A 10,626-nucleotide genomic window follows, 5' to 3' on the forward strand; every position below is an offset into this window, starting at 1 on the left:
AGGAGATTTAAGCTTAATTTTTCCAGGAGGTGGTGGTTTAGGAAGTGGCTTACAATCGAGTTGTGCATCCACAAGAAATGGAAAACTCAAAGAAAGTATTACTGCTATAAGAACACTAGTAGTAAATAAGAAACCCATTGAGGCTTTTATTCCTCTTTTGTTTCCCATACTAATCATTTCTAAAAAAATTGTTGTGATTTTTGCACAAACTTCTCCCCTCTTTATATAGAGAGTACAAATTTATCCGCTTACAATTTACGTTTATTGGATGGGATTCTTGAAGTTAGGCATCATAAATACTCCTTTAACTGTTTTCCATTCGTACAATGCAGGTAACCCAATTAGTGGGGCACTGCACATACCACCCCTTGTCAGAATCGGACCCTCCATTTATGCATTGCACATTGCAAAGTGAAACTTCTATAGATTCCTAACATATACTCTTTACGTTACTTTTTAGGTTATTTTTTCCGTTAATTTTTAATAGGCTGGTTTTGCTTTTAGAGAAATTTAAGGAAATTAAGAGAACTAATCATTGAAAGTGGTCCTGATGACACTTATCAATAAAAGAAGTGAAATGAAATGGTCCCCTTGACACTTGTCAGCAAAAGAAGTAAAGTGAAATGGTCCCCATGACACTTGTCATCAAAAGAAGTTAAGAGAAAAGTGGTCCCAAAAAATTAAAGTAACATTTGACTTTCCCAATTATGAAACCAGCCTATTTTTTTGAAACATTTATTTATAGAAACCAGTCTATTAAAAAGGAACGGAGGGAGTAGATTTCAATATGGATGAGTAGATAAGCCCATTATACGGCTGCAGATTATCTTTGTACTATCTTAATTTAATGTTTATGAAAAGAGCTTTTTTTTCTTTTCTTTCCCGCGATATTATAAGGGCTGCTGTTATTGCAAACGACAAGAAGCAAGTTGATTTCTATATATGGTACATTACAGGACCATTTGTCTATAAACACCCTTTAAGAATGAGATCCCGCAATTCATACATGGCTCGAGTGCATGGTGAAGTGGGACTTCCCACTTTGTGTGAGTGTATTGGGGCGGCTGGACAAGAAGAAAATGAAAAACAAGATCAACTAGAATGTTTCCAGTATGGCACGGTAACTTTAATGTGCACTAAAAGGACGTAACACAAACCTCGTTATTACCGTCCAGGATCAGTCCTTGAAAGACCTTTTCCATTCATGGCTCATGGCAGTTGGTTGAAAGAAAAGTCCTGGCTTCGTACGTATGTGGGAGCAATTCCTTTTTGTGGCTTTGTCTTATGAGGAAAAAAACGAAACACAACGATATTTTTATGGGGCTTATCAGAGATTATACGATTAAGCGGAAGCGGGTATCGGTTCATACATTGAACTTGAGCTCCGATTAGCAAGAACAAGCAGCAGCAACAACAACAACGTTTCAACACAACGATCAGCGGGTACTACAATCTCCAAAGATGAGCACATACTTAATTCACAGGCTAAGAACTTAAAACCTTTATCTCTTTATGGTAACTATCTTTTAGGGTTAAAGTTACCACTTTTCTAATGGTAAAACCTTATGTGTGATATAGGTGGGAATCACGTAACCCTTTACACATATGCTAGAGATGTTTATATAGGTTCCAAACCCTAAGGAATATGGAACCCTACCGGGCTTACCACATACAATATGGGCGACCATATTCGGATCCAACCCGAATATCTAACATCTCCCACTCGCACGTAGTGTGTGTGGATTATACCAGAAGAAAGAAAAGTTCATATTAGTAAATAGTCCGTGCGACCGTCGAGGTACCTCCATTTTGGGAGCTCCATACTAGAAGCTCAATATGAGTCAGCATAGAGACATCAACCCTTTTAAAAAAATGTTTGTATCTCGCAGTATCCTAGGTCCATCAAAATCTCATTGGTCTAGACTACTCTGATCCCTCGTAGAGCTAGTCTAACCCTCATGCTAGCTTATTGTAAATACATTCACACTTGTGTTGCAACTCCAGCAAGGCAACTCAAGTTGTCGACTGTGAATATAAAACATTCATGAGTTTGATGACCTTCCTCTCGCCCTATTTCCATGAAGTTTCAGAATCAACTGCTTTCCCAGATATGTACCCTTTAAGCCGGATCATCCATGGCCACAGGACACATACTAAGGTAGCAATCATCGAATCTTTACTTAATAACAAAGTCAAAATTCGTAAGGTTACCTGTGTATAATCTAATTATCATACAGACTCACATGGTGAGAAAAGCAGGGAACGATTTTCGCACCTCCGTAGTGGTCGCAAGCACACATAATATGAAATGCGCTAGAGTGGAGTTTTACTTGACTACACAAGTATATGTCACAAACTCTTACACTCTACAAATCTTGACTTAGTCGCAACTCTTGCGCCTAATCCGAAATTTCTAACTGCTCGCTTTCAACAAGCGCCGTGAAAGAGACTTCTTATTTGGCTATCCTTTAAGGTATGATGAACAGTAGGTACATTCATCATCGATCTTCACTATATAGATCTCATCTTGGTATTGCCAAGGCGATGCATCATCTCATCTTTGCTCGCTCTCCTTAGCGCCAAAAAGTGATTGCTTATGTGAGTAAGCTAGACCATACCTGGTGACATGTCAATCAAGTTTAACATAATGCGTTCTTTATGCACCAATGTCAGCGTGTATATCCATGCCCATAAGTAAATAATTAATCACAATAATAATCCATTATCGAATTGTATTGATTATTAATAAATATCCATAAAACACATGCATCTACGATCATCATGTCTTAGAAATAAAATGAAATAAATATAAAGACATTCATTACCACCTACGTAAACCTAACGCTCTAATCATGAGACAAGAAAACATCTCTTGGTATAGGTTTAGTAAGGGGATCAACTATCATCAATTCTTTAGGCATGTGATCCAAAACTATTTCTTTCTTAACAAGAGCAGCTCTAATAAAGCAACACCTCCTATCAATGTGCTTAGTCTTTCCATGGTACTTTAGGTCTTTTTCATAAGCAATCATTGATGTGCTATCAGTGTGAATTTTCACAGCATCAGTAGAGTGAGTGACAAATTCAAAACTCTTAAAGAACCTCCTTAACCAATTAGATTCTTGTACTGCATCTTGACAAGCTACAAACTCAGATTTTATTGATCACATAGAGAAAATTGACTGTTTCTTACTACTCCATGTGATGGCCCCGTCATTTAGCAAGAAACCATACCCTGATGTCTATTTTTGCTCTCCCATTTCGCCATTCCAGTTAGCATCACAATAACCACTGAGATGTAGATCTGAACCCTTGTAGCATAACATGAGGTCGCTCGTCCCTTTGAGATACCTTAGTATCCTCTTGATCGCTTTCCAGTGTTCAAAACCAGGATTCGACTGGTACCGACTAACTAATCCAATAGCATAGCATATGTTAGGCCGAGTACACATCATAGCATACATCAGGCTCTCAATTGCATTGGAACAGGGTACCCGTGACATCCTGTCTTTCTCTACAAGGGTATTAGGGAACATCTCAAGGCTTAAGTTCTGACCTTTAGCAACTGGTGTGTCTATGGGCTTGCAATCTTTCATGTGAAATCGCTCAAGAACCCTTTTAATGTATGTCTCTTGTGACATACCCAAAAGTCTCTTTGAACTATCTCTAAGGATCTTAATCCCGAGCACATATTGCTTTTCCCATGTCCTTCATCTCAAAAGTTGAGGACAACCACTCTTTTGTGGCGACAAAAATTTTCATGTTACTTCCAGCTATAAGGATATCATCAACATATAAGGATAAGATAAGGAAACATTTATCGGATCGTTTAACGTACACACAATGGTCTTCCTCTATCATCGTAAACCCATTGAAAACAATGGCTCGATCAAATTTTAAAGACCATTGTCCAGATGATTGTTTTAGTCCATAAATATATTTTTGGAGCTTGCAAACTTTGCGCTCTTGACCTTTAATCACGAAGCCTCTGGTTGCTCCATGTAAATTTCCTCATCTAGTTCTCCATTGAGAAATGCAGTTTTAACATCCATTTGATGAAGTTCCAAATCCATATGTGCGACAATAGCTAGCATAAGGCGTATCGAGGAAATTCTCACCACAGGGGAGAAAGTTTCCTCGTAGTCAACACCCTCCTGTTGGGTGTAACCTTTCGCCACAAGGCGAGCCCTATATCTTTCATATAAACCATCCACATTGCGTTTGACTTTGAAAAATCATTTGTTTCCAATTGCCTTGCGCCCTTCTGGGAGGTCAACGTATTTCCACACACCATTTATCCTCATTGATTTTATCTCTTCTTCCTGTGCAATAATCCATTTTTCTCTTTTAGGAGATAACATAGCCTCTTTGAAATTATTAGGCTCTGCGTCATCATGTGAATAAACCATGAAACTTTCCCTTTCAATCTAAAAACGACGACGAGGGACTTTTCCACGTTCACTTCTCCGAGGTTGGGGATCCTGATTTGATGGAGCCAATCCATTATCAGGTGGAACACTCCCACTTTCCCTAGGAGAACGAGGAATTTCTTCGTTATTCTCAACTAGACGAATTGGTGTGTCTTCCATTGACTCTTCCACCTCAAAGAGGCTAAGATCTCCCCCTACCTCGTTCCTTCTAGAAAAATCCTGTTCTAGGAAATATGCATCACGTGACTCAATCTCAGTTACACTTCCATCATGATGCTCACCAATGAACACATGGCCTTTTGAGTGATCAGAATATCTGATAAAGATACATTTTTTCGCTCGAGGGCCCATCTTCCCATACCGATAAGAATCGTTGTGTACATAAGCAGCTGAACCCCATGGTCGCAAATTACCCAATTCAGGTTTTCTTTCGGTCCATAATTCATAAGGGGTGGAAGGCACTGACTTTGAAGGCACACGATTAAGGACATATGCAACAATCACTAACACATATCCCCAAAAATAAATAGGAAGATGAGCTTGCGCCATCATTGACCTAACCATGTCTAACAAAGTAAGATTATTTCTCTCTGCTACACCATTTTGTTGCGGAGTACCAGGAATAGTCAATTGTCTCAGGATCCCTTTTTCCTCACAATACCCTTTGAATAGGTCAGATAGATACTCGCGGTCACAGTCAGTTCTGAGAGCCTTAATGCTCTTATTTAGTTGATTTTCCACTTCGCATACATAACGTCTAAAGCATTCCAATGCTTCTGATTTGTGGGATATCAAGTAAATATGACCATATCACGTAAAGTCATCTATGAAAGTGATGAAATAAGAGGCTCCATGTCTTTCCCTAACGTTCATTGGGCCACATATATCAGAATGAATTAATTGCAAAGGCTCAGAGGCCCTTTTGGCTGTCCCAAACGGTTTTCTAATGACTTTACCTGCAAGACAATGTTCACAAGTAGGCAAGGAGACTTTAGCGATGCGGCCTAAAAGACCTTCTCTAGCTATCCTAGTCATCCTTTCTTGCCCTATATGACCTAATCTAGCATGCCAAATCACGGAATCATTATTAACATCTGAGGAAGACGCAACTAATGAAATAGATTTATTAGCATCATAAGAACTAGAATTGTCAATATCCAAAACCATAAAACTATCCGACATAAAACCAAAACCATAAAACTCAGTTGCCAAGCAAATCTTAACAAAATTACCCTCAAAAAGAAAACTAAAGCCTAGACCCCAACATACTATTAACTGAAACTAAATTTTGTCGAATATCTGGAGCATAAACTACATCATGGAGGATTAACATGCGCCCTTGTCGCAGATTTAGCATATAGGTACCGATGCCAAGTACTTCTATGCTAGTTGTGTTCCCCATATAAACTCTCATTCTCCCAGCAGGAACTCGACGATAATCTAGGAACCCATCTCGGTCCCTCGCTACATGGTCAGCTGCTCCCGAATCTACAACCCACAAATGAGGAGAATGAGCAACTAATGCTTGACTAGAAACAAAACATTCATAGCGAGGAATAGATTCAGAAATTACCTTCTTTGGCTTAGTGCATTCACGAGCAAAGTGTCCTTTCTTATCACAGTTAAAGCATTTCATCTCTGCTTTGTCTTTCTTACCAGCACGCTTCCCTGTTTTGCTCTTAGGAGCGTTGGTAGTGGATGGCCCTGATCCATCACGAGGATTCTTAGAAGAAGAACCCTTACCCCTCTTGCGCTTAGACCCATTGGTCTTATGCGAAACAGATTCAGCAGCGAAAACAGAACTGTCAGTCTTAGCATCTTCCAAGCGCTCGACTTCTAGTTCCACACGACGAGAAATATCCTCAAAAGTGCGGACATTATCATTATGTGTCATGTTTTGCTTCATCTGCTCCCAAGAGTTAGGTAATGAACGAATAACAACTTTTACTTGTTGTCCATCTGTCAAGTGATGACCTGCAGCCTCAAGTTCGCGTATCATTGACGATATTGTCCTCAAATGTTGCTTCATTGTAACATTCGGCCTCTTTTGACAAGTTTCAAACTTCATAGTTAAAGCGCGCAACTTAGCCACAGAGGTAACTCTAAATTTCTGCCTGACTGCCTCTAGCATGTCATGAGCAAACTTGTGGTTCTGAAACTCCCACTCAATTGTTTTAACATGTTATTCAATCAAGATCTTAATTCAATCAAACATGTTATCAAACCAAGATGATTATCTAATCAATCAACATATTATCTAGACATACGATTCAGTAAGATATGAATTCAACCCAGCACCAAACATGTTGTAAATTAAAGAAATTAGACAATCGCAACATAAAACTATCCACATGTTATCATGGATAAAGCGAATAACCATATAGTTTCAAAGAAACTCTATCATGTGATTCTAATTAGGTTCTGAAAATAGTTTTATTGAATTTGAAGCGTCGAAAAACCTTAGGGTAACAAAATTGGAGTTGATCCAACAACCACAAATAGAGAAAAAATAATAACACATAACCAGGGTTGGACCGGGGGCTGAACCGTGAGCTGGACCCGACCTGAGATGAACCTGAACCGCCGGCCTGAACCGTACTTGAACCGCTGGTCTGAACCGACCCTGATCCGCTGGTCTGAACCGAACCTGAACCTCCAGTCTGGACCGGACCTGAACCGCTGGTCTGAACTGAACCTGAACCGCTGGTATGAACCGCGGATCCTGGATCTGGTTGATCGCCGATTTGACTCGGTTACTGTTCATCGTCTTCTCCAAATTTCAGCAGCGTACAGACGCGCATGACCAACTTTGGGAGACGATATCTCACTCATACAAGCTCTGATTCGAGCAAATAATATGTCAAAAGAAAGCTCTCAGAGAGCACTATCTATCTATATTAATTTTAATTAACATGGACTGACATATATATATCAAAACAATCATCAAACCACTGCTCATAAACATGATATAAAACTAGGGTTTTACCTATATCTTTCAAACCACACGTTCAAACGATACGAAATTTTCCAGGAGATCATTTTAATCAATAATGAACATACCCAATTAAATATTTCAAAAGAAAACACCCATATCAAGATCTGAAATATTTATACATCCATTAATTGTTTTTAACCCAAAAAACAAGAATCATAATCATGATACTATCATGTTATCAGCAACTTTCAAGCACACAAAGCATGTGATTTCAAGCACAAAAACGCATCAAACCATAGCTCTTGATACCAATATCAGAGATTATACGATTAAGCGGAAGCGGGTATCGGTTCATACCTTGAACTTGAGCTCTGATTAGCAAGAACAAGCAGCATCAGCAACAACAACGTTTCAACACAACGATCAGCGGGTACTACAATCTCCAAAGATGAGCACAAACTTGATTTACAGGCTAAGAACTTAAAACCTTTATCTCCTTATGGTAACTCTCTTTTAGGGTTAGAGTTACCACTTTTCTAATGGTAAAACCTTATGTGTGATATAGGTGGAATCACGTCACCCTTTACACATATACTAGAGATGTTTATATAGGTTCTAAACCCTAAGGAATATGGAACCCTACCAGGCTTACCACATACAATATGGGCGACCATATTCGGATCCAACCTGAATATCTAACATGGCTCGAATGAAGAACTATTTGATAACATTCTTACATCTCAACCCTCTTACTACGAACATATACAATCTATAATGCATGTCTTAATCACGAATATGGTGCATTTACTGAACAGTGTATGTGTTTAGAAGTGTCACCAAGTGCTGAAGTATTGGATACGGTTAAAACACGGCACAGAGTTTATTCAGGTGTATCCATGCATCCTACATGACTTGGGAGAAGGATAGAGTCAAACTTTTTGATTTAGCTTTACGGAATAACAATCAACTTTGGGAAAACAAATTTAGAGGTCATTCGTAATTAAATTGGTTAATATCATGCTTAGATAAATGTACAAGAGGGAGTTAATTGATTTTTTTTTCTTGATACATGGGTAGTTTGTTACTCGAGTAAAATGCGTAGTTTGAAGTCATGTATAAAATGGGGTGGCGTGGAATCAGACTGACCTGTTCTATAAATGGGTTAGGATGCCCAACCTGGCCCATTTCACATACTCTTACGGCACTATGTGAAAATTACAGTCACACGCATTTTTCAGATTTCTCCCACTATTAAACCCACCGACAAAAAACTCCACGCTCGCACCCTTTTTTGGAAGAAAAATTAGGTGTAGGCCCATATTTTGAAATTTTGCTTCGCTTATATTTGTGCTTGTTTATTTTTTTGGTCTTCAATCATTTGATTTTATCCGTCGGAGGAGCTGAGAATTCGATTTCTTACCGAATCAACAAAAAATTTCTCTAGGTTTTCCTTAAATCTTGTTACACATGTTGCTCAGAGAAGAAAAGTAAAACCGTTTGTTGTCCAAATCGAGAACACATGGAGGATGAAATTCAGAGATGAATTTGAGATGGAGACGATGATGCTTCGGCAATTGAATCTGGTTAGGGTTTACTATGAGATTGAGTAATTGATTCACGGATATGAGGAACGGGTTTGTTGTAGTTATGTTGGTCGAAGAAATTAGGTTTTTGTTCTGTGAGTTTTAGAGAATAATGATGTTACAGACAATAAGGAAGAACGGGTTTGTATCAATTCGTGCAGGCAGTAAAGATTGAAGATCAGTGGTGCTGAGTTCATGGCGATATGAAAGTATCAGGAATGAATGGTTTTGTGGTTATGAATGACTGCAACAAAAGCTAGGGTTTTATATGGAATCGACCATGGAAGATGGGTTTTATAGCAATGATTGAGATATGGACACAGAGTTGGTGATTGAAGATGTTTCCGTCGGAGGAGTTGAGAGATTCGGATGAAGATTAGATGGAGTTGACCTATGAACCTGTGATGTTTGAGATGACAGATGTTGCTGCAAACAACTGTTGTTGTTTATTGGTTGAAGTTGTAGTGATTCAATTGAATGGTGTTGAGAAGGTTCTGAAGAGCCAATACATGGCAGTGGATGTTTACAAAGGGTGTGCGTTGGATGATGTGGTTTGTAAAGGCAAGGCTTACAGAAGATGAAATTGAAGAATATTGATTTTGCTGTCGACGGGTGTGTGCCTAAAAGGTGACCTGGTCGGACGAGTCTCGGTATTTGTTATGATTTTGATTCGAACAGGAAAGTATATATCAGATGTTTACCGGTGCAGGTGATGTGGCAGGGGTTAGATGAAAGATAAGATGCTGAAGATGAAGATTTAAATGGCTCACTATTTATGTCCTTGTCCGGTGATCATGGTCAGTATTTGAAACGGCGATTGAAATGGCATAGCTGAGAACAGATGAAAGAAAACTGAAGCACTTATTGACAATTCGCTGAGGAAGAAATGTAGTTGCTTCCAAGGAATGGTTTTTCTCAGAGCATAGCTCGGTCAACCTCGCATGCGTTGCTATCTCAAGCATGTTTGTCAATGTTAGTGATCAAAACTATAAGTCTTGATTTCTAGCCTACCTAGCTAAGTGTCGGACTAGGATAGAAAAGTGTAGTTGAGCTCAAGGACTTCATGGCGATTCATCATACAACGACGAAGATATATACAAGGAACCGTAGAACTTCATCAACAAAAAGGTATGTGGAGACTTGAACTTATCTATCACTCAAAAGTCTATCTCTTCTATCTCCTACGTCTTATGAGAAAAAAGTCGTATGCTATATAGACTAGATCATACACATTTGACATTTCGAGCTGAGCATTCATTGCTTATCTTTTATATCGAAATCGTGTGTTGGTAAGGCGTTCCTCCTTGATCAAGTTTATCTTCACCTAGTGACGAAAGTCATGAAAAGTTTCAATCACTTTGAGAATTTCTCTGACGTGAACCGGTCTGTGAATAACGGCTACATAGCGTCCTCTGAGAATGTCTCAATGATTGAAATGAGAGTTTAGATTACATAACCATGTATTCTTTGAACCGAAGTTTTCGAACTTTGTTGATCAAGAGAAATCGGGAGGATTGTGGAATTAGCTTGCCAAGTCCGCGAACAGTCGGAAGTTCTCGATCGAGAATTTCTGTTGGATTTTCCAAAACTCGTTTGTGTGCTAAGTCCGCGAACCCAGTCCGCGAACTGGCGGAAGTTCTCTTTCTGAGAATTTATACTGAGTTTGAAAAACTCAACC

This window comes from Papaver somniferum, unplaced genomic scaffold, assembly GCF_003573695.1.
Source record: "Papaver somniferum cultivar HN1 unplaced genomic scaffold, ASM357369v1 unplaced-scaffold_139, whole genome shotgun sequence".
Classification (NCBI taxonomy): Eukaryota; Viridiplantae; Streptophyta; class Magnoliopsida; order Ranunculales; family Papaveraceae; genus Papaver; species Papaver somniferum.